Genomic DNA, 24887 nt, shown 5'->3' with positions numbered 1-24887 from the left:
CTGTGATACTTTTCTACAAGCAGAGACATAGAAAGAGAGGACTGCTCTGGAAGGCATCTCTGGATGTTTCTGGACCAACCAGATGCACAGAGTGTCAGACACACTGTTTTATCAGCGTGGACTCCCATGCAAACAGGGAAACATGGCTGTCACAAATCCCCTGGGGCTCATTTTCCTGCATTTTCCCCAGACAGTGCTGTGCTGCAACACAGGTGAGCACTTTTAGCCCAGGGTGTAGGGAGAAACAGAGCCAAGGGGATGGCCTCTACTGTTCCTCAGAGATTGGAGGCTAGATAGTGTTTCACTACCTGGGGAAGAAAGAAAAGATCTTGGTGGCTGAAATCCAAAAGAATAAAAAAAAAAAAACAACAAAACAAAAGCAAAAGGAAAGCAAAGAACAAGAAAAATGTATCTATCTTTCTATCCACATGTAGCTTTAATTTATCTTTTTTAGATAGGTGCACTTAACATATGTGTTCCAGACCTTCTGTGTTGACCAACCTATGAAGCAGGACACCTAACTTTATGCGTACATAGGAAACAACCAGTCTTGCCCTGATTCAATCATTACATGCTTTGATCTCAGGAATTTCTTGCAAACGAAACTCACAACTATATGTTTTAGACTGTATTGTCCTCTACAACAGTGTAAGGTGTCACGGAAAGGATGCATACACTTATTATGAAGTGTCTTTTTTTCTTTCCTCTTTTCAGTGATGTCATATTTTGTGGTATTATTTACAGTAAATTAGAATATAAAAAGTTATTTCATTATTAAAGTTTATTCTTATGTTAAATGATTTATTTAATGTCTACTTTTATTGTACCTTTTAATACAGAAATTTTCCACCAAGAGCTTAATAAACTTATTAGACAAACAACAATAAACATGCCAGATACTTTTATTGTGAATATATTGTATACTTGGTTTTTTTTTTTCTGAGATAGAAGATAAACTGATGTTACTTTCATTTTACTTTTTTCCCTTTTTGCCTTTCAGATACATTTCAGGTCTATATTCATACCTGTGTCAGAATGGTGGGAGAAATAATTTCCCCTTGTTAAGCATCAACTTTGATAACTCTCCTTGCAATTATCACTTGTGTACAAATAGCACTATGGCAGTCTTGAAACTTGACTTGGGTTCACTACTTGACTCAGTCAGCTTGGAGCTGACCCTCAGCCAAATCTGGAGAAACTCATACAGGCCCTGATGGCCTCAGATCAAAGTCATGGACAAACAGAGCTGTTTCTGAGTTCATTTAAATCTAAAACTCAAGATGATGAAACTTACATGAAGTTAAATAGACCAAATATTTTAATTAACCCCTTTGGGAACTGCAGAAGAACTTCACAGAGCTTTGCAGCTAAAGACATAGAATATGAATAAAGCATGTCCAAGCTACCAACCTCATAAAAAATTGTGAATTGCCCATTCCCATCAAGGATATTCAGGTTACATAGATAGTTCAAGTCTATTTACATTGTGCAAGAGAATCTGCTAGTATTTGCATATACAGATTTTGACAGTGGTAGTGGTATTTACAGATCTTGCAAGTACCCTTACTGCATACAACTGATATGACTGAGCACAGTACCTGTGTGTGTGGTACAATTTGATGAATAAAGCCAACTAACATTTATAAAACCATATATTAACTGCAAAAATATCTAGCACACTTACTATGCTATTTCAGACTCATAAATGAAATTGTTACCATTTTATGCTGATTATCAAGGACTGTCTGCATAGTCCAAAACCACAGAAAAATTATATTCTTCTGTCAGCAGTAGATTAGAGGTTCCCTATATCTATGATGTCGAGATAAAAAAAGTAGTCATAGGACTAAAAAAAAAAATAGTTTTGATAGGATTTTTAGTATTCTGGTATAGAGAACATGCAATACAGAGGCTATGAAGGGTCTGCATAGTTCTTTACTTATTTTCAGTGTGTGAGACAGTGACAGTAGACGGTGCTCCATTTATGTCTGGGAAGAAGCTGCATGTGCTCATTAAGTAGCCTACTCAACAGTGAAGCACATCATTGCTTTCCAAACTGCCTGACTAATGTCTACTCACAGGTTCCCAATGAAGAGTGAATTGATGGGCAGGAATACCACAGGAAACGACATCCCTGCACTTCTAGATTTCAACCATTTGCCTCAGATAAAATCCTTCCCACTGTCACACAAATGAATTAGAAATTTATTAAAATACTTTGATTCCTGCCTTGTCCTTTTTGTCTTTAACCTAGGATGGTGTCAGGTAACAGAAAATACTTGGATTTTTTGGTGTTTAATTTTCTTTTTTTTTCCTCACACAAAAGACACAAATTTAAGAAGGTATGGTTTTGACGTTAGTGGGTATTCTTGCATACTTCACACTGTAATTCCCAAAGAGGTAACTGTCCAGCCATTTTGTGTGTATCTCTGTCTTTCTGGGACTTTTGAATTGCTATCCTAAGAGCTATATTAAGAAGGAAAATAAAAAGTTTTCACAATGCATTTTGAACAATGCAACTCAGAAAGTTACTGAGAGTTAGTTACAATGAAATAGCAGTGCATTCTTTTTTTATTAAAACCAAGGATCTGCTCAGGAGAAGAAAGGAAGGGAGAAAGTGGAAAAGGCCTCAGACTAAGTTAGCCTCACAATAAATATATGGGCTGAGATGTAAAAAACCTGAGGTGTTTGTGAAGGGGTGCATACTGCAACTCCTTAAACCTGACTCTATAACTTGAATAATTTTTAATGTATTAATAATTTTAAATAGAAACTAAAATTTAGTGAGAAAAGGACAATTTGAGAATTAAAGATGATGGATGCAATTAAAATCACTGAGAATACAAGCACACCTCACCCTGTCTGGCCCAAAGTCTATTTGAGAGAGAGACAGAATAAAACAGCGGACATCTGAATAACATTGAAATGAAAGATATAATTAAACTGTATGAAACAAATCCATGAATATCTATCAGAACATTTGTAGAAAGTATGAATAGCTTGTGGAACTTATAATGGTATATTTGTTTTACCTTTGTTGAACTATATAAAATATAGTATAGTAACATATAGTTACTATAGCTACTAAAAAGTAGTTAGTATATATAGTGATATATAGTAACAAGTGTATATAGTAATATATAGTAATATATAGTAACAAGTGTCTACATATAGGACTGTTTCGATGAACACATTATTTCAAATTAAGTGTCCATAGGTTCCTTTACAATACTAGAGGTTATAAAGGATGATTTTATTTACATGGAAATGAAGGTTTTGTTTGATGCTTTTTTTTCTCTGATCTGAATGTGTGCTGTCCTTAAAACTTGCAAAACAAAATAAGAAAAGGTAATGCCCCCCTCCCCTAGTCACTAACTGTTGCCTTCCTTCAAGCATTGCTAAAACACCTAGTTTGGCAATCACTATCGAACTATGTGAGCTCCCTACCAATAAAGAGATTTCTGTCCACTGAATTTGGGACCATGGCATCTGACACCATTTTGTAGAGCTACTATGAAAATTTTGGTTTTGTTCAGCAGTGCACTTATTTTTGTTTGTCTTTTCATCTATTTTGAATCAATGAATTAACCCAGACTATACAATGAGGAGAATAAAAAATTAGAATGAGAAAATTCCTTTAATAAGATCTAAACCATGTTCAATTAAAACCACACAAAAACAAGAAGGAACATTAGAGTCCATTGGGAGTTAGCAATAATGTTAGAAAATCTCTGCTCAGGAATAGTTACACTTTTTGATATGAACTTGAATATATCCCAGACTGTCAATTAATTCATACAATCTTTTTTCCTTTTAATCTTAACTGATTTCTCCTACTACATAATTTCCACCTCTGAACTCATCCCGTCAAAAGGAAAAAGTAAGCTTTTAGGGAAGCATCATCACAATTATCTTTTGTTCTCAGATGATGAATAATTAGTATCAGGATACTAATTCTATTAGATCTTGTTCTATTATTTTATATTAGTTTAGCATCTCATTCTACTGCATTGGATAGAGCAGAAAGCTCTACTAGTGCTAAGAGATTATTTTTTTAAACTGTAACAAGACTAGGGAGTTATTTGGTTCATATTTGGTGACAGCTAAAGAACAGAACTATAGAGGAGATGATAATGAAAGACTAACACATTCTGCAAGTCTAATAGCCCTTACTGCTCTTTTTCATTGTATTGTAGTATTTTATGTATTTTTCTAAACAGTAAACTCAGTAATATACAGCAATCAGACCAGTGAGTCTGTTTTAATGAAGGAACATCCTGTTCTAATCTGAACAAGTGGCATAAATTTTTGCTTTCCATTTATAACTTCATCATAATGTTTCACAATCAGGCTGTGAAATAGGGAGGAGCTGTCTGTCTTAGAGAGTAGAAGCAGGAAAAAAGGGGGGAAACAAACAAATTAAACAAATCAATGTTCCTTTTGTCCTGTTTTGTTTGGGATAGAATTATTTTCTTCCTAGTAGCAGGTATAGTGCTGTGTTTTGGGTTTAGGATGAGAATAATGTTGATAACACACTGATGGTTTAGTTGTTGCCAAGTAGTGTTTACAGTAAGTCAAGGACTTTTCAGTTTCTCACATGGCCTTGCCAAAAAGGGTTGGTGGTGCACAAGAAGATGGGAGGGAACACAGGCAGGACAGCTGACCCCAACTGGCCATATGGCATCATGCTCAACACATAAACTACAGGGAAAGCTGGCCAGGGGTTGCTGCTTGGGAACTGGATGGTCTTTGACTGGTTGGTGTCGTTTTTCATTTGCATTGCTTGTTTTTCTTGGGTTTTATTTCTCTCTTTGTTACTTTCGTTTTGTTTGTTTCCTTTGTTATTGCATTTTTTACTATTATTTTTTGTTATTATATTTTATTTATTAACCTGGTTTTATTTCAGCCCAGGATTTTTCTCACCTTTCGATTCTCTCCCCCATCCTACTCAGAGTGAGTGTCTGTGAGGTCCTTAATTGCTGGCTGCAGTTAAACTGTGACACCTCTTTTAAAGTTTCTTCTGAATGCCTGCTGCAACTGAAATGCTGCTTCTTCTGTTTACTTTTATGATCCTTTAGGAAAGTGATACAAATCTTAATTTTTTTATTTTACATACAAAAATGTTGTAAAGGAATGGTGAAACAATAAAATATACCAAACCTTTGGAATCCTTTTACATGACAAACATCAGTTTTTCAGCAAAGATTTTCCACAATTTCTCCTGGATATATTTGGAGGAGATGTTGGGAAATGCTCTCTCTAACAAGGATTAAAATGGGATGTCAATAGAGTATCTGGTTTCCTTTTGCATTCCCATTTACTTGGAAGTGTAAGGTCTAACACTGAGTTGTTCTCTGTGTTTTGTATAAATGATAGTCTTTATCTGCTATTTTTCACCTATGAACTTTCTCACATTTTTTACTTAAGCTCAGTAGAGCATCAAATGGACTGATGACCCCAGCTCATCCTGTCAGCAAGTTTAGTTCAAAGCATTACATGGCCTTCCAGAAGTTAGCCAGCTAAGTACCCTTTCTCCAGCCATATATAAATAGTGTGTGTTTTATTCACACTGTTACTACTAATGACGGATTATATTATTCATACATCTGCTTTTCCTTAGGAGGCCATAGAGAGACAGCAAAATTGACTTTGTTTAATACCAAAATTTATTTCTAGTGTGCAAAGTCCTATTAAAGATATCTAAACAGAAGAGCCAGAGAGCCAATTTTATGTCACTTATATCTAAATATCAATGAGTTTTACTGCCTTGTGGGAAATTGGTATTTTATTAAATAAAAATATTCTATAAAAAATTCTTTAGGCTGAAGCTTGTAATTGATTTTACTTTGCCAGATTTAACCTCAAGAGACTAATTTACAAATAAGGGAATTAAAAACTTTTGAATATAATCCTGGTTAATTTTACTTATTTTTTTTTTATATAATTTCAATGCTGCTTCTACAAAAAAACACTGTCCACTAGCAGCTGTTTACAACAATTAGAACTAAGTAGATTATTTGTGTTCACTTTTCACATATATAATTTGCCAACAATTGCCAAGAACTTCTGTAGTGGTTTGAACCTTGTTTTCCCCAGAGGTTAAGAGAAGTGGTAGACCCCAAGGGGTGGAAACCCCTGGAAGTTTTGAAGTTCTGCCCAATGGGCGCTCCTGCAGAAATGTAAACATACCACAACCAGACCGGAAAAGATGAGTTGTAGTTTGGGGATGGAGGAGAGGTGGCCATGTTGTAGAGCCACGAGGTAGGGGCTCTGAGCCCCTTGGGCCCTCTGGCCCCCTCCCAGCCCCTGGCTGGGGGGCTGCAGGGACCTGGAACAGCATAAAGCTGGGCTAGGTGCCTGTAGTTATGCCGGGAGATGTTTTCTCCATGGGCACAGAGCAGCAGCCGACACTGACCAGAGAAACGGTGGCAGAGAGCCAGAGATAAGGACCTGAACTGGAGGAGTAGCAGAAGCAACATGCAGCACCAGAGAAAGGACTCCTGGAAGGAGAGCCGAGAAAAAAGAGAGCCAGCAGCAGAGAGACAGAGTTTGGGGTAAGACTGTACCACACTCCCCCAAAACTCCCTTGAGACCCCTCTTGGAGAAGAGGGACATGGACTCCTATTTTGGAGAGCAGTTTTGGACATGCAGCACCGGAGAGAGAGGAGCTGAGAAGCTCAGAGCGTCCTGGAGCTGGACCGGGACGGCCAGATGGAATGCGGGGGGAGTTGACCTTGGCTCTCCCCCCTCGCACTGCTGCCACGGTGGCAGCCTGAGAGACAGGGCACAGAGGCCCTGCAAGAGATACCAGACCGTCACGAAGACCCCCTGTGTCTTCGTGATATGACGTGGTGAAACGACCTTGTCTGGGGTTACGAAGCCCACGGAAGACCCCTCGGTTGTGAGGCGATGGGGCCGAGAGAGAGGCTTGGATACCTCCCTCGTGAGAGCTGGCAGAAAGCCAGCTATCAGCTGCTGCATGAGATGAGAAGAAACCTGCTGCCTTAGAAGATGCTGCTGTTCAGAGACTGGAAGGGATCTGTCCTTCTTTCCCTCCTGGACTTTTATTTGGAGGGGAGAAGAGATCTGATCCATTGTAAATACATATGTCATGGTAGAGATAGTTTGTGATCACGTGTATAATGTGATATGGTATTTATTTGTACAGTCATTGTAATATATTTCCCTTTCCCCCACTTTGGAGTCTGGTGTGTTTTGTCTGGAAAAACCCATCTCACATTAGGTTGAGATGTGGGAGGGGGGGATGGAGCTAGGGAATTGGATTTTGGGACTATCTCAAACCATGACAACTTCTAACAGTAAGAACAGTAACATGGAAGAAAAAAAAAAAAACCCACAAAATTTTTGATTTTATGATTGCTCTTTGTATTTCTGAACCTCTTATTAAACAAGGGCATGTGTGTTTTACAGGATCTATGTCCAATACAGTGTCATGAATCTGTACAACCACCAGCCAGCAAGACATTTCATAACCAAATGTTTTCACAAGAAAATATCCATTCAATACAGATAGTGTCTATTTTCTCAAATGTCTTGACATCTGGTTCAGGGGAAAGGGGCTTCCTAAGAAATAAATTATATCATTTTACACATTATGTTTTATTTTATTTTTACCTTAAATGCTTTTAATTTTAACATTTATATGTTCTATACCTACTGCATCATTATAATTTTTGAGTTTGATTTGCACATCATGATTTTGGTGAATTAACCTTGGGAGGGAGTTGGGGATGGAAGAAAATGTCTTACAGAAGTTATTTCTTTGACATGTCAAATATTGACTGTATGTGATAGTGTTTTGGAGTAGGAAGAGAAATTCTCTTCTGCAGATTGTATTGAACTTTTTTCCCCTTAAAAGTCTTCTGATAGGAACTACCATGCATAGTCTTTAGCAAATATACACGTCTTGCATTAATGAAACTGAAGTTTGGATCAGCTCAGACACAAAGGCTGGTACAATACTTGAAACAATATTTCATGACTATTTCAAAATTTTACTATCAACAGACCAAGTGCAAAGCCCTTAGCAACAAATTCATGGCAGGATGCCAAGCATCCTCAGGTCCTTCTTGCACAATGGAAGACACGGACATAGGACCTATTCCCAAAAAAAAACAGTGTTAAAAATCAGGTCTTCAAGTGTTAAAGGTCTTCAAAAAAGTTTAGGTGTTGTGTTTTGACCCCAGAAAAATCACAGAAGAAAAACCAAATTTTCCTGATTCAATTTACAATTGCTTCAGTTAGTCTCATAAAACATTAGTAAGACCTCCGTTGCAAAATGCACATAAACACATTTCATCTTTTTTTTTTTCCTTTTTAAAGGTAGGAGTATTCATCCTGTGTTCATTTGCAAGAAATTATGAAAGAGAATAAAGATGATCAAAAAGAATATGTCCCGACTCACATCTCCTACAATTTACATTAAGAGAAGCAAAGAGTACTACAGTAGAAAGTAATTCTAGAAATTTACTCTTAAAAAACTAGCAGAAAAGCTAGCAATGCTTGTAAGGTAGCAATATTTTTGCCATTATTAATGATTATTGCTGTACACAAAAGCAGATGTGAGTCTTCCTTTAATTAGAGGTCTTGCAACAGTTTGTTAATAAAGCAGTAACTGGTAATCCTAAAATCACTGTCTTTTCAAGATGACAGAGTAGCTATCAGCAATTAATGTTCTGTCCCTATAGAATACATTTTCCAAGTAAATACTCATTGACCCTAAAGCAAGTGTTATAGTATACGACATTGGTAGCTTGGGGCAGCTATGTCTCCACATGTGAAGACACACTACATTATGGAATGGCTTTATTATAGGGAAGCTAATACCTGAAAGTGTTTTATTCTGCAACTGAAGAACATGAGCAGAAAATCAAGGTCCATGAAGCAGCTTCATAAGAAGCCATACGGTTACCTTCAATGAGATAGTGTCATAAATCATCAGCACCTCGTATGTTTGCAACTGCTATTGCTTTATAGAAGTTTACTGGATATGTATTTTGTAACTGCAGTTTCTTATCTGAAAATTCTGACCTCAGTCATGGGTTTTCCTTAGCTTTTCTTGGGTCTAGGTGCACAAAATCATGAAAAACAAGCTATTAGCTTAGACCAAAGTAATTCCAGAATAAGTTAAGACATGTTACACTATTTTCTATTCCCTCATTATGCAAATCACCTTTACATTTCTGAATAAAGAATGAAAAAAACCAATTCTCTCATAAAGAAACTAAAAATAAAAGCAGTTCTGACATAATAATAAGTAATTAATAGGAGGGTAATATGAAGGACCATGGGAACTACCAACAAGTCAGTCTCACCTCAGTGGTTTGTAAGGTGCAGATTCTTCTGGAAGTTATGTTCAAGCATATGAAACACAGAGATGACACAGTCAACATGACTTCACAGGCCAAATCATGCCCTGACTAATCCATCCAGTGGCTTCCAGTTATAGAATGACTGGCCAGGGTGAGGAAAGTGATTCTCCCCCTCTACTCTGCTTTTGTGAGACTCCACCTGGAGCACTGCATCCAGCTCTGGGGTCCTCAGCACAGAAATACTTGAATCTGTTAGTGAAGATCCAGAAGAGGACCATGTAAATGATACTCCATGGTCGGTGAATGATCTGAGAGCTGGAACATCTTCCCTATGAAGTAAGACTGAGAGAACTAAGTTTGTTCAGACTGGAGAAGAGAGTGCTCCAGGAGACCTCACTGCAGCCTTACAGTACTTAAAAGTGAGCTTGTACAAAAAACAGAAATTTTTTCTATGGTCTTTGGAGACAGGACAAGGAGCAAGAGTTTTGAACTGAAAGGGGGTAGATTGAACATAAGGAGAACATTTTTTACAATGAGGATGGCAAAACAGTGGCACAGATTACCCTGAATACTCCACCCCTGGATCTCTTCATGTTGGATAGGACTTTGAGCTACCTGATCTGGTGAGAGATGTCCCTGACCATTGCAGGTGGGTTGGACTAGATGATCTTTGAAGCTGAATTGCTTCCAACCCAAGCCATTCTCTGATTCAGCTTTCTGTGGAGAATGTATCTTTCCACAAGACAATTATGTTGTTCAGCTATATAAATAAAGAGTTGGATTAGGACTTGGCAGTTGTGAGTGCTTTTTTCAGCAGCCTGATACATAATCTCAGAAAACTTGTTGCATTTTATCTCATTAAAAAAAAAAAAAAGTCTTTCTATCTTAACCATAACGATCTAGAAAATTTCTTCTTGTTAGAAAGGAAACGAAAAAAATCCTTAATGTAAAAGTCAGTTCTACTAACCTCTTACTAACAAGCAGAATTATTTCATGGCCAAACATCACTAAATACAGATAATCACATTCCAAACTCAAATACACAAGTAAAAAAAGATATGGGAATCCCCAATGTTTTCAGATTGAAATTATATCTGAAGGGTAAGTCTTTCTGCCCTAAGCTACACTTCATTTATTAACAAGACAGTCTAAAATGATGCTTTGCAAAGTGACAAGAAATGGCTGAAATCCTCCCTCCTCTGACCCCCTTAGGGAAGCAGCCACCTTGGCTGCCATACAGCGTTACTGGAATTGCACAGCAGTGCTGCAAAGCAGTCACTTGTGCTCGCATGCACAGACGTGAGATCCCCAGGCCATAACACCCTTCTACACCTCTGCCCTGGCTCTGCTATGGTGCTCCTGCTTTTTGAGTTGCTCAGTTTTTGAACAGAGGTACTCTGGATCCAATAAGGCTGCTACAACAGCTAAAAATGTAGGTATCTCCAAGCCACACAGTCAGTTCTCCCTGCCTGAGAGAACGTACACTGGTCGTTGAAGCAATGACGAACGAAAAAATTACCCCAAAAGATGACAACATTTATTTCTGTATTGATTGATTTCCCATCTGCCCCTAGAAGTATGGGCTTATCTAAAAGTAACACTTCAGAGTATTATTTGGCTTAATTTTGACTAAATTAAAGGAAAGGTGAATAAAAGAAATTGATGTAAAATTACTTCATATTCTTATTTCAGCACTGACATTAAAGTGCAAGTTATTAATTCATTCTTATTTTTAAAGTTTTACTGCATCTGTAAGTAAAACCTTGAAAATATTTTGGTGGAGTTAAAGAAGTAATTTCCTGCACAGCAAACATATATGCAAACAATAATTTCATTTAAACTATGAAATTATCAAAAATAAAGTATTTAAACAATACTTTTATAATCCAAACCTATTTTTTTTTATTTCTAACCTGTATATCTTATCGACCTATCAATACCACTTTTTTCATGAATATGACTCTTTTCAAAATTTATTTCTGAAATATAGTTGGACCTTTAACTTACAGAAGATAATTACTATGAGCATTTCTCAAAAAAAAAAAAAAAGAGAAAAACTTGAACTAAAATGCTTCCTAGCACTGTAATGGTAGTTTCACTCTCTGGTAAAACCAAGTGAATATTGAGACATTATGTCTCTGTTGGGAAGCAGTAGGAAAAGCTCAGAAGTGAGTACTTGCTATTATTCCCTACAAACACTTTTAGCAAGCAGAGATTGATGGGTTTTCCAGGTCAGGTGTTGCATCATTTCGATGACATCAAAAAACTTCTGCTCCATTTCACTTTCCTGATACGTTCCTCAACCCATATATAAATTGTCCTTCACAAATTCCAGGGATAATCATTCCATAAATTTCCCATTCTGTGAAAATATTGCTCTTGGAGCTCTCAACTTTCTTCCAGAATATTTGTTTGGTTGTCCCAATTCTTCTGAGAAAAAAGTGCTTATTTATTTCTATCGACTATGTATTGAAGTCTCCCACTTTCCCTCAAATATCTTTTAATCAAGAGAAACAGATGCAGTCTTCATTATGGAAGCCCAGTATATCTGATCAATCTATAGCAACTACTTGCTTTTTAAAAATAGTAGGTAGAATTTCATGTATACTTAAATTTAGAAGTAGCATAATTATTCTTTTTATTTCTTACTGGGTTTAATACATATTAATGAAGAAAACCTGAGAAAAGTAACATAATAATTTTACTTTTCCAAGATCCTGAGTGGAGGTAAGATGTATTTTTATCTAGGCTAACTGATACATGTTAATTAACCAGAAAAAACAAACAAACAAAGCTGATTTCATCTGACTGTCACAAAAATTTTCTCATACAAGGGAACAGTACTTGGGAATTTTTGACCCTACTTGTAGTTTAAAAAAAAAATTCAGGGAAACAGATATTTTATGAACTCATTTTTGATTTCGCCAGGTGCTTTGGTAAGGTAAAAATTAAATAATGTGAAAGAATTGTAACTTGAGGTTCTTTTCAACTACGTATTTTGATTTGTGTTTACAGGCTCTTGCAGTTTTATTTTTAGAAGAAAAAATGTTCAAAATTAAATAGAAGTATTTTTTTAGAGAATAATTTTTCCATCATGTTCTTTTTAGTTTGCTTTAAACCAAGTACTTGTTGGACAATTCTTCTCTGACATTGTCAGAAAAATTTAAATGATTTCATTTGGACAGTTTTATTGCTGACCTTATTTCATTTTTGTGCCACCATAAAGAAATTAATGGCGACACCTCCAAGATGGTTTTATCAGAGGGGAGTTACTGCGTAATTAATTTAGTTAATACTAATCAGAAAAGAAAGAATGCTTGTTGTTAGGGAACTTCTTTCCAAAATCAGTAATTTAAAGCTCTTCATCAATCCCTGCCTTTACTCATGCTCTATCTGTCCACAAAGCACTTAGGAAAAAAAGAAAAAAAAAGAGTAAAAAATAACTAGGTTCAAGGTCTATCTACATAATCAGTCCTGTTTGAAGTTCAGTATTTTGTGACACTTTCCTAACATAAAGAAAGGCATCACATAATCTACAGTGGTAACAAGACCCAAACTACAGGTCTGGCAATTGTGTTATGGTATTACTGAAGCAGTAAAAGAGACATTAAAAAAAAATCCTCAAAAAAATGAAAAAGTCTGAGGTTTTTTTATTTTTCCAGTGGTAAATTGGATTTTCTGACTATGGCTTGACACATATGCAAATATTTGCACAACGCCTTCAGATTTGGTTGTCTGTCTTTGACCTCTAAAATATATGCATTGGCTCCTGATTTGCAAATTAATCTTCAAATGAACATTATTAGAAGCATAATATTTCACTTCCTAAAGGCATGATTTATGATTCTATTTTGAACTCCAGGAACATTAATGATTCTAGTTTATGAAACAATGAATGTACAAACACCCGAAACTGTATCCTTTCCCTATGCCCTTACATAGATTGGAAGACAGTCAAATTAGGTTGCAAACTGAAACAGCAAGTAAAAAAGTCACGGCAACTACAGTTCAAGTTGTCTTGTTAACTAAATCTGTCCTACCTGTGTATCAAAAGAGAACGAAACACAGGAAAAAGTAGTTTGTGATTCCACAGTTTGCTTTACCATCTACCAACATTGCTATTGAACTGAAAGAAAGAAGTGTCCATATATGGGCAAAAGGTACAAAGCCACATTTCTCTATTATTTTTAAGGTGAAGGTCAATGCAGAATCTGCTTAAGACGAGGCATTGCCATGATATGAATGAAATTTGGAGCAGCGTTGATTTCTCTGCCACTAACAATCACAAGAAAACCTAGATGATAAGTGTGAGTGACGGGTTTTTGAGAAGATCTAACAAAAGACTAAACCTTTGCCATTTGGCACCAACAAAGATTTTTATTTTGTGCTTTATATTGGGTTCAAACTTTTCATGCTTATAATATACTGGCACTCTATAACACGGCTAGTCAGATGCAGAGCAGCAAAACGCCCAAGAACTGTTCCTGAAGATTTAAACAGAATTGTGCACTAACGAGGGATGAAGACCAAAGAAGAAACACCTTCTACTGTTACCTGGGAGAAGATGGGAAGCAAAATCACTGCAAAGAGAACAGGTTGTCCTTTGTACAACTTCCAGAACTGTGCATATCTGTCTTCTGCAGTTCAACACAGACTCTCCAGAAATGTCAGTGATACTTACTTTGAGGCTTACCTCAAAATAGTTTCAAATTTTCTTGAATTTTTGAAAGATCTTTTAAATTCTTTTGTTTATCAGTTAAATAAATAAATGCCAGAAGATGCTATTGCAATAAATACTCTTTAAAAATGTGTGACAAGGGTGGAGAAAGGGGAAGAGTAGCTGGAAAATATACAAATAAGTATAATAATTCTTTTTTTTCCCCTGAGGGCTGTCATTTAAGAACATAATAAATTTAATTTGTTTCACTTTTAATATATGCAACAATCATAGTTTATTCAGGACTATAAGGATTAAAACTCCAAAAGACATGATATCCTTACAGTCGTGTTTCCCACCACCGCATAGGACACAGCCAGAAGACTCATAAAAGCCCTACACTTGCCTAGTCCTTCATGTCCTTTAAATTATGGCTACAACAGCGTAAAGCCTTCCCCTCTCAGAGTCTCGATTTCAACTGAAAATACAGCTTATATTCCTGGAATGTAATCATGTAACCAGATGAAGATTAGTAAACAAAACTACCCAGGTAATTTTATGGGTTTTGGTTTGGTTTTGGTTGTTTGTTTTCGGGTTTTTTTAACACTATTTCTGTATGCTTTAACACTATTTCATACACTTGAGATCTGAGAATTGTCTCAAAAAGCAGGATAACTTATTTAAAAACATAAAATATATTCAAAAGTACAATGTGCTTACTTTTAAAGACCTCAGTAAGACTGTCTTCAAAGGAAAAATTATCTAAATACTACTTTCCATCAGGTATTAATTCAAAGTTCATTGCTCTGCTAAATACTTATTTGAGAAATAATTTTCCATCCGATTCCAGTAATTTTTTTTCTTTTTGTGTATATTAAAAGTGTTGTTTTTAAATCACAGTGAAAATTTCAGAGCAGAGATAAAAATCCTGGCATTTTAACTTGAAATATATAATTACAAGATTGTGTAAGGTAAGCGTGGTACTGTAATTGAATGAGAACACTAGGCATTGTAGTAAAGAAAGAATATATAGTAATGCCAGGATAACTGTCTATCTGGGTTTTCCTTTGAAGTATCTAGCCTTTTCCTTTATGCAGCAGCCTCCAGAATAAGACAGCATTTTGAAAACAAACCTCTGGTCTGACTGAAAAGGAAAAATCCTTCCATGTCTAGCTTTGAGTTAAGCTGGACAGGAGCACAAGTGCAAAGGCAATGCCATCCCTGCAGCTGGATCCCAGCGGGGCAGACACAGACCTGTGAGAGAGTCCTTCAGAGGACTTCAGCTTTACTCACAACTTCTTTGAAATTAAGCTGACCCATTCTTGGCTGAAGATGGAAAAAACAAATGCCTCAGAGCCTGTAGTACCCAATGCTGCCCTTACTCACTCTCAGCTGTGTTCATGGGTCCACAGAATCCTGGAGCGACAGGGTTGAAATTCTGGTTATTTATGTAACTGAAGGGAAAAAAATGAAAGACGGAAGATGACAGCCCTTACAGCATCCCTCTACCTGATAGACGTATGGGCTGCTATCTGAGATTGTCTGCTCCCTGCGGAATAAATGAACTTTAGGCAAAAAATGGAATTCAAACAGCAGGGAAACATCCCAGGACCTGGTCAGTCCATAAAGGAATAAAAAAATCTTTTCTGACTACCAAAAACTGTTTTATTTAGTGAACTAGAATCCCCAATCCACCGTAAATCTTCTACCCTTCAATTACTATTATACTTAAACTGAGCAAGCTGACTATTTAGTGACCCAGAAAATGTGTCTTTCTCCACAGGATGCAGTTCTGCTATCCATCTACCTGCTGCTACTCACAAAAGACACATTTTGCTAACAACAGCAGCAGTAAGTGTTTTATTTTATTCTGTTTCTGCACATTGTATACCACTTTGGTAAAATGAATTCCTGTAATTAACACACTCAGTAGAGCTAAGAAGCTCTATAATATGATTAAATGAAGCTGGAATATTCTCACATTACATAATTTACAGCTTAAAATGTGTAAGCTCCTCACATCCCACTATGGAGTAGTCTTCATAGCTATACAGTTCAAAAAACGTGAAGGAATTTTGAGTAGTTAGGATCAGAATTTTAATGCAAATGAATGAGTTGCATTAATCAGAATAGTTTCCACTCAAAATTCAAAAGTAATTTTTTTCCTCTGAGAGATTTACTCTTCAGGTTTATCTATCTGTCATCTTCGTCAGTTTTGCCAAAATTGACTCTCACTTGAACCCCCAGCACTTTCATACTACAACTTAATTCCACATTTCCTCTATATCCTGTCTTCTGTCCATTACCTCCACTTTCAAAATTCTGATCACTTTCACCCTCACTGACATGATTTTTGCTTTTTGGGATGCTATGCAGTTTCTTTAGCTCCTGCACACAGCTGTGCTAAAAGTATTTTTTCCCCAGAGATATTCAAGCTTAAAAGGTATGATCTCACTGCCTTCTGAGGTTTTATTTATTTGACTTCTTTTTTTTCTGTTTTGCATCACGTAAACACTGCATTGCAAACAAGCATAATTTTTCACAAAGGCATATTTTTCACATAGGACCGGGGCTAATGGCCTTAATTTGAAAGAAGAAAGGTTTATATTAGAAGAAAAGTTTATATTATTGGCGTCTGTTGTTTCAGACACCACAGGTTCCTTGAAAAATTCTTAATAAAGCTGCAAGTGCCACAGTTCTGTTTTTGTAACAAGCAGTAGTGCTTCACAAGTGTAAAATTTTCTAAGTATGAAGAGTTACCTGATGTTACAGTGTGGCCCATGAAAAAGTGGGAAAGTGGGACACTGTAAATAACACAAAGTAGCTAGGCAGATAAATATGGATGTGATCAACTGTCACATTTTGAGAAGAAATGAGAAAAGCCCATCACTAATAATAAATGCTCTTTAAAAAAAGAGTGGTTTTCAAACAAAAGGGGGAAAAGGAAGTAAAAAAAGTCCTATATTTACTCCATTTATTTGTTTGGAAAAGCATGAAAACAACAATTAGGCAGTACATAAGATAAGCATGGTTTTATAACTAGCTGACCATACTGGTAACTTTATTGGCTCAGGTATTTGCAATGATGTTAGTACAACCCAAGCAATCTAGTGACGACAAGATCAAGTCACCTGACTTAACTTATTATTCTGAAGAAAATATTTACTGCAAACACCATAATTAATGAAAATATAGTACCAAATGTTTGAAAACTATTCTGTGAGTTGTAAATAAATATACAGACATAAGATGCTTACATACTTTCAAACTGTGAGTCCTCAGCCTTCTTCCGTATTTCCAATTGTAAGCACACTCGGTTTTTTGCATGAAAATGAATGAGTTTGGTGCATTTGATTTAAGTTTGATTTTGGTTTTGTTTTATTTTTTTACTTTTTGTAACATTTAAGTAGCTGTTAGCTTTCTGTGGATCCTGTAAATATCCATTTTTTAAAGTATGAACAACATAGCTGTCACTTTTTTTCCTCTCTCTTCATAACATTTGCTAAATAATAAATGATTTGCTAGTATAGTGTAGGTGATCCTAATATTTCATAACTGAAATTAAAACAGATGTATTTTTGGTTCCTGAATACCACGTGAAGGCTGTTACTGCACGTAACAAGCTTCTCCAGAATTTCAATATCTGGTATTTTTTTTAGGCAAAACAAAACTAAAGAATATGTTATATGAAAAAAAATCATAAACATCTTTGCTTGGAAAATGTTCAAATGAAAAAAATGCAGCAACTTCCATAAATGTTTTCACCAAAAAAATTTCAAAATGTTTCTTCCATAAGCTCCGATATAGAGTGGGCAGAATTTTGAAAACAGGTCTAAGGATTATTATAACTTCTTGTAAATTATTAATATTTCAGCGATAACAGGATTTACATTAGCTTAGCATATGACCTTTAATTTTCTTGCCAAATGATATAGATTTGACCTTAATGAAAATCAGAGGTATTAGAAATGGCCTATTTTTATATATACATGAATACTGCAGAAATAGCCTACTTTGGCCCATAATGCCGGATCTTCGATTTGGAAAAGCATCACTGCTCTTGTAATTACAGAATCACAGAAAGACTTTGGTTGGACAGGTCATAAAGATCATCCCATTCCAAACCCCCCCAATGTCCAAACTAAAACTAAAACATTTCAGTCCTCCATTCACTCCCTTTTCTCCATCACTCCATCATCTGAATGGCCAATGTGTCTGACTGAGGCACTGATCTTGTCTAACAAGACACAGAGAAACTGAAATGGTGGCTGCTTTCTTCTCAATATATATGATTATTTTTAGAGTGCATACATTTGAATAAATGGTATGAGAGAGTTCTTCTTTTCTTGTGAATAGCAGCTACTTTAAATCATTCAATTATTACTGCTTTGATTTCGTGCAATTGTTTCCAAATATTTTTCCCCCTTAGAATGCTAAATTTCATAGAGAAATGATTCCAGAAACATTTCAAATCTATGCTCCCATTTGCAGGGGCAGAAACAGCTTTATGTGTGAGAAAGATGAATTTTGCACAGACTTATTCTGCATACTGACTACAGTGAGTTCAAATAATGGCCTTCAAAGAAATATCAGTATGTTTCAGAGACAGAACATCAGAGTCACCACAGGGGCTCTACCTAAGCAAATTAACAAATGAAAGAGTAATCTTCACAACACCTTGATGACCCTCTGGGAAATTTGAAGATACTCTTTTTTTTTTTTACCCTGCTATTTATATATAAAAAAAGGAACATGATGCTTCCCTACCCCCGATTTATCATAAAAATATTCATATTTTACTGAGGTGATATATTTGTTATTATTCTACATCCACTCCTCATCCTTCATGCTTTTAAGTGTTTAAGAATGTGATGACAGTTGAATTTCCTCTCTTGTGATATTTCTAGTAATATTTACAGTGACAGAAACCGCTTTCAAAGAACTATTTGCAAGAAATACCTTTTTCTACCTTTGGAGTACCCTTAACTCCTTTTCCATGTTCCAGGACAGCACACACACTGTGCTACATGGCCTCTCCCCTTGAGCGCTTTCTCGATATATGTCAAATTGTATTATTTTAAAGCTCTATTGACCTATAGTTATTCTCATTCACATGACTGAGTGACCTGTTCTTCCTTGCACACTCAAAGGCTTTTTAATAGATTTGAGGCGAGGCTCAACAGGGAGCCGGCAGAGCTCCTCAACATCTATCGCTTGATTGCAGCTTTTCAACTTGGACTTTCCTGAGGTCTGAGGTCTCACCTGCTTAAACATCCCCTGGCTGGCAAAAAGTCCTGTGCACATGAATAAAATGAGGCAGAAGGCAGTGGCCTTCATGATTAGACTTAAATATACAGTGAGTCTGGGAATGATCTTCTAGTCTAGGGATGATTTATTTCATACTGATGCAGTAAACAAGGATGAAATAAAGCTCTGAAACTTGTTTTTCAAGAAAGAGACAATGTTGAAATCTTCTATACAATTTCTACTGGTACATCAGAAATCACAGCTACATTAAAAATAAATGTAGAAGAATTCAAAGTGTAAAAATAAGATCAGCTATATAGTTATTAAAAATCTGTATATCAGCAGGTTGCTGTTATATAACATATTTTTTATCATAGAATCATAGAACAGGCTGGGGTGGAAGGTACCTTACAGATCATCATTTATAATTTGATCTGGTTTGGTTTGGTATTTGCCAGTCAGAAACAGAAAACCAGTTTTAGGTATGAAAATTCTTCTTTCAACACCAAGATAAACCAACCCACTTAGTTCAGTTTTAAACAGATACATATATTATCTTGCTGAAGTCTCCTTTTACCTCTTATTATTGTGGTAGCTCAAGTGTCACCCTTGTATTGACAGTAATAGTATACAAAGTTATTACTTTTTTTCCTGCTCATATACTTTCTGATTAATGAAATGCAGCACAGTACTTTACTATGATGAGCTCTCATTTTAAAATTCCATACCAAAGATTGGGCTGCAATGATGAAAATGCAAACTGGAAAGATTTAAAGCTGCACAGGAGAACTGTGAGTGAGGCATGAAGGAAAGTCAAGAAGGACTGAATTCATTGTTTCAAGGAAGATATACAATTTAAAATGGTGTATTGCTTAAGACAGAAAATGGAAGCATTGATACTGAAAGGAAACAACAGATCTAGCTTTTCTTATGGCTTCTTTATCTTCTGCAAAACATAGGAAGTGGCTTCAGAGTAGTTGTATGACAAAGTCTTGCAACATTTCCACCCATAAAGAAAATGTCATTTTATTTGTGAATTGTAGCTTTCCTTTTTCCAGCAGACTGTTTCTCTAAGATTTTTGTTCGGCTCTGCTTGACATTCTTACTTTTCTAAAACAAAGAACACTGAGATTAAGTTTCTATTTTCCAAACAACAATTCTAGGCCCCTGTAAATGTAGACACGATTTAATGTTTGGAGAGATCAGGGAAGAAACTGGAGCGTCTTCACTGAATGAACTGCACATCTCTCCAGAGAAAGGTCTTATTTGCTTACATCAGTTTTAAACATTTTTTGATTCTATTGGAGTGTATATCCCTCAAGTCCATACTCCAGAACTTATTTCTGAATTTCATCTGGAAAATCAACACTCATATTCAGCAAACTTAAGGACTCCCAAATAAATCCTAACACTTACTTAAAGTCCTATTGCAATTAGAATATAACTCCAATTACAACTCAGAGAAATATATGCAGAGGACTGCATACATAACGGCTCAAGATAACACCCCGAAAGGATGAAATGGATTCTTTTAATTTATTCTGGCAGTTTCAAGAATCAGCAAGTCTTGCAGATCCAGTGTAAGCAAAGATCTCTCTAAGTGACTTTATGGGTATGCATTTTGAATTTAGAAAAAACCTGAATTTCATAAAAGGAATGGTCAGAATTTAGTGAAAATCAGATCCCTTAAGGCTGTATGATCTGATTGAAGTCACCTGTTACTTTTGAAGGTACTAGATTGAATTGTCAGAGATTATTAAACCATGTGGATTAAAATTTAGATGCTTTAAACCTGAGGGGATTTACTCTTTTTATTTACATATCATATTGTATGTACTTATAGTCATTTCAACACAATTATTCAAATTTTCCGTTTCAGAATGGAGAACAGTAGCTTCTTGTCTCAAAAGCATAGTAGTTGTGATAGCCTTGACTTATTTTTAGGCAAGCAGACCTGGTATGCTCAGAGATATGAGAAACCTTAACTACTTAGACTACCACACCCCTGGATGAGTACTTTTAAAAATCTAGATTCATAGAATAAAGAGCAGAAAAAAATTACAATCATCTAGAAATTTTATTTTTGTTTTCTCCTCTAGGACTGTTAAAGAGATGCATTTTTTCCTCAATATACAAATTCAATATATCACATTCAGGGAAGTTACTCAAGAAATAGAGATCCTTAAGCATCAGAAATATAAATGAATATAGAACACTTTAGAATAATAGTTAATTATTTCTAGACAAGCATTGCACTCATACAATGTTTGGCTATATCTGGTAATACAAAAATTACCTGACACCCTGGCAGGCTGAAACTGAGGGTAAAAATCAGTTCTTACAGCAGTGTTGGTTAACACTAGGAAAACAAGTTAAATAGGCAGAAATGGATCTTTTCAGAAGGAGGAAAACAAAAGACAGAATAAAAGACAATTTACTTCACAATAATTCTCCAAAGTTTTTAAAAATAGAATGTTCAAATTACAACTCTAAACCCACCCTTTTGGCTGATTAAAAACATCTCATTACCCCATACAACATTATCCTCATGAAGACAGATTAATCTATTCTCACTGGCAGTAACCTATTGCTAACTCCAAACTCAATAATGGTGTTTTGCTATTGAAATGTCAATGTCAAAAATTGCACATAACTGATTAGAATCACTAGCATCTTCAGATTTAATTACATATACAGCCAAAGGAAGTTCACTAGGTCAGAGGTGGTTATTGTGGATAAAAAATCATCATAAGAGTATTTTGGAATAAAATTAAATATTCTTTGTCAATGGTATTTTAAAACATTACATTAATTTTTGTCATTTCTATCTTGCTTAAGATACCAAATTATCTCACATGACACAGAAAGACCAGCTCATGCCTGCTGCTATGTCACACATAGACACTTTGGAAATTTTACTCATCATTTTCAATCTCACTTCTTTAGCTGCCATTGAGCCAAATATATTCCAATTCTGCAAGTGTTTAAGTACATGCCTAACTTTTCATTAAACACAATGCAACATAATCATGAAAATTGTGATTAAGTTCTTGTAAAATTGTGGCTTTAGCCATCAGACTTCTGATTCCCCACTTCTGTTGGATTTGCAAACTCAAACAGAAGAGACCCATGTAACACAACCTGAAGCCTGGGGAGTTGCACCAGCACCACTTTGAAATGCAACACCACCCACACTTTTCTGGCAAGTCTGATTGTTCAATGCCTAAGCATCTGCATGGAAAATCATTGTGATTGGGCTCTTCCTCACAACTGGAAGTATTCTGCCACTTCTAGTAGATAAAAGAGAGGTGGCAAGACTGACCAACTGTGAGAGGCTGATTAACAACTCAAACAATGGGCCATTTGCAGAGGCAGCAGGGTGCTTTGCTGGGGCCAGGTTCGAATCCCTCAGCCAGAGGGAAGGAGGAGGATTTGGGTGTGTGGTGACTAAACCTCTGATCCACATAAGAGAGAAGGAGTGAGCACCCACCAAGGAGGTTACAAGCTGGGTTTTGAGACAGATAAGAGAGAAGGCTGACAAGAAGCAGACACTGTGTAGGCAGGATAGTGCTTTTTATTATGGGAATGTCCTCCTTTACACTCAGTTGTAATACCTCCTCCCTTGGGAGGTATCAGGACATATATATATATATATATATATATATATATATATATATATATATATATATATTCTCCTATAAACACTGATCTTTCAGTGTTGTTTCACTCTAATCTACCCCAAGGATCTATTAGCCCCTCACCTTAAAGGCAGTTCCTAACACCAGCCATCCTTTTTCTGTATTTACAAACGGCTTCCATCCTCGGAAGGAGCCCTGAAAGAAATGCTGCTACTTTTTTTTTTTTTTTTTTTTTACAGTCACCACTCATAGCATGGTTTCACTCACAGCAAAAACTGATTCATTTTTTTTCTCCTCACCCTGCTTAAGAAATACAATATATTAAAATGCACAGCCTTGGAGTTCAGCTCGTTAAACAAATGCTGAAGAGTAGAACATTCACTCCCCCATTTCAGGTGCCAGGAAGGATGCTGATTTTATATTTCAAAGGGGCCAATTTTCCACTTTGAACATACAGCTAATAGTGGCACTTCTGTCAAGAGGGGGTAATTCTTCTGCTCAGCACTCCATTTAAAAGCACACATTTGGAGCAGCTTTTGCATAGCTTGTGGTTCAATTCTTTACGACATATAAGAGGAGAGTTTTTGAAAACTCTTTTTTTCACCGTGACTAAAAAAGCCATTTTCAATGGCAGAATGACTAGAGATGAATATTCTTTCCTCCAGACAACTAAGGTAACTTCAAAGATAAAATTAAGGGATGGGACAAGGAAAGGGTCAAAGGAAAGAGTAATATTGAGCCTAGACCCTTAGCCAAAGCTGAGGAAGGTATTAAGGGACATAATTCTCTTGATATAATCAGCAGCCTTCCGTGGTAATGTGATTAATTCTCAAAACAAGCCAGTTTCCCTGATGTATTTTAAAACTCTAGAAAACTAAATTGTCCAAATATGTAACACGATTACCTTTCCAATATCATTATTAAAACCTATGTTTAAGAGCAAAAATAAGAATCTCTCATTTTAAAAACTGTACAGCAAGACTGCAAATATAGCCAAGGGTCTCAAGAATCACCTTCAGTCTTCCTTCTAATAAAATCATCAATAAACACAACATCACCAATACATAACAGAATACAGAGACTACATCTTGACCTAATAAATGCATTCACGTTCATCTTAATTGTTCTTTCACTCAGATTGACGGCAATTTTGGAGCAATAGCCCAGAAACTCACAAGTAACCTAGATCTTGGCACACATTTACTTTCTTCTTGAGAGGGAGATGTATTTGTTAATGGATCCAAAGGAACTAATTGCATTTAAGTTGTAAGAGTATTCTAATACAATTCACTGTTGAAAGTGTAGATGAAAGCTTTAGCATGGGCATTTTCTTTAAAACCTAGAGGTATCATGAGGTCATTTTAGACACCTGAAACTATAATAGTATACAATTATAGTCAATTAAAATGGAACATTTACCTTGCAAACCAGTTTCCACAGATACAAGTAGGAAAGACAAAGAGTTCTGCCAAGTTTTCCAGCTCCACTGCTCACTTACTAGAAAACAAAAAGAGGAAAACATATTTAGTCTTGTCAGTTGTACTGAGCTTTTTGAAACAGTGATGTTTTCAGTGAAATGCCTTGAGATATTTTAGAATGATATTTAGCTCTTATCCAAAAAGGAATGGAAAAGATTGTCAGAGCCATAAGTGTGTCTGCTGAGATGAATAGGGTTAGAGGCTACTGAAACGTCCTAATAACACCAACAAAAAGTGTGCACTCACTGGCTCTCAAGGGGAGCAGGCAACTGTGTTGCCTACAGTAGATTAGACAGACATTTACTAAAGGATCTGAAGGTGAAGCTGACAAAGCACTAAACCCAGAGTAGAGACAAAGAAAAAAATTCTCTTCAGCAGTAGGATTAACTACTTGTCTCTGCTGGTGGTGGAGTTCAGTACCTCCACAGCTTTCTCTGTCAGTGTCTCCAACTCTGCAGTAAGAAAGGAGATTTTTAGAATGGTATTGTGTTTCCATGTTGAATTAAAATATGAACTTTACATTTATTTTAACAGG

At 36.0% G+C, this 24887-nt stretch overlaps 1 protein-coding gene across 1 annotated transcript in view; it reads right to left on the bottom strand.

The window, feature by feature from the left end:
• Window positions 1–24373, bottom strand: part of LINGO2 (leucine rich repeat and Ig domain containing 2) — a 303555-nt gene extending 279182 nt beyond the window's left edge. Inside the window, exon 1 of the mRNA XM_039380405.1 lies at window positions 24294–24373. The gene's annotated coding sequence lies outside the window, so the exon portion shown is untranslated. The remainder of the gene's footprint in view (window positions 1–24293) is intronic.
• Window positions 24374–24887: the final 514 nt, after the last annotated feature.

This window comes from Pipra filicauda, unplaced genomic scaffold, assembly GCF_003945595.2.
Source record: "Pipra filicauda isolate LSUMZ 115617 unplaced genomic scaffold, ASM394559v2 scaffold194_size2289513_pilon, whole genome shotgun sequence".
Classification (NCBI taxonomy): domain Eukaryota; kingdom Metazoa; phylum Chordata; class Aves; order Passeriformes; family Pipridae; genus Pipra; species Pipra filicauda.
The sequence above is the reverse complement of the archived record's forward strand: the minus strand, read 5'-3'. Positions and strand labels throughout refer to the sequence as shown.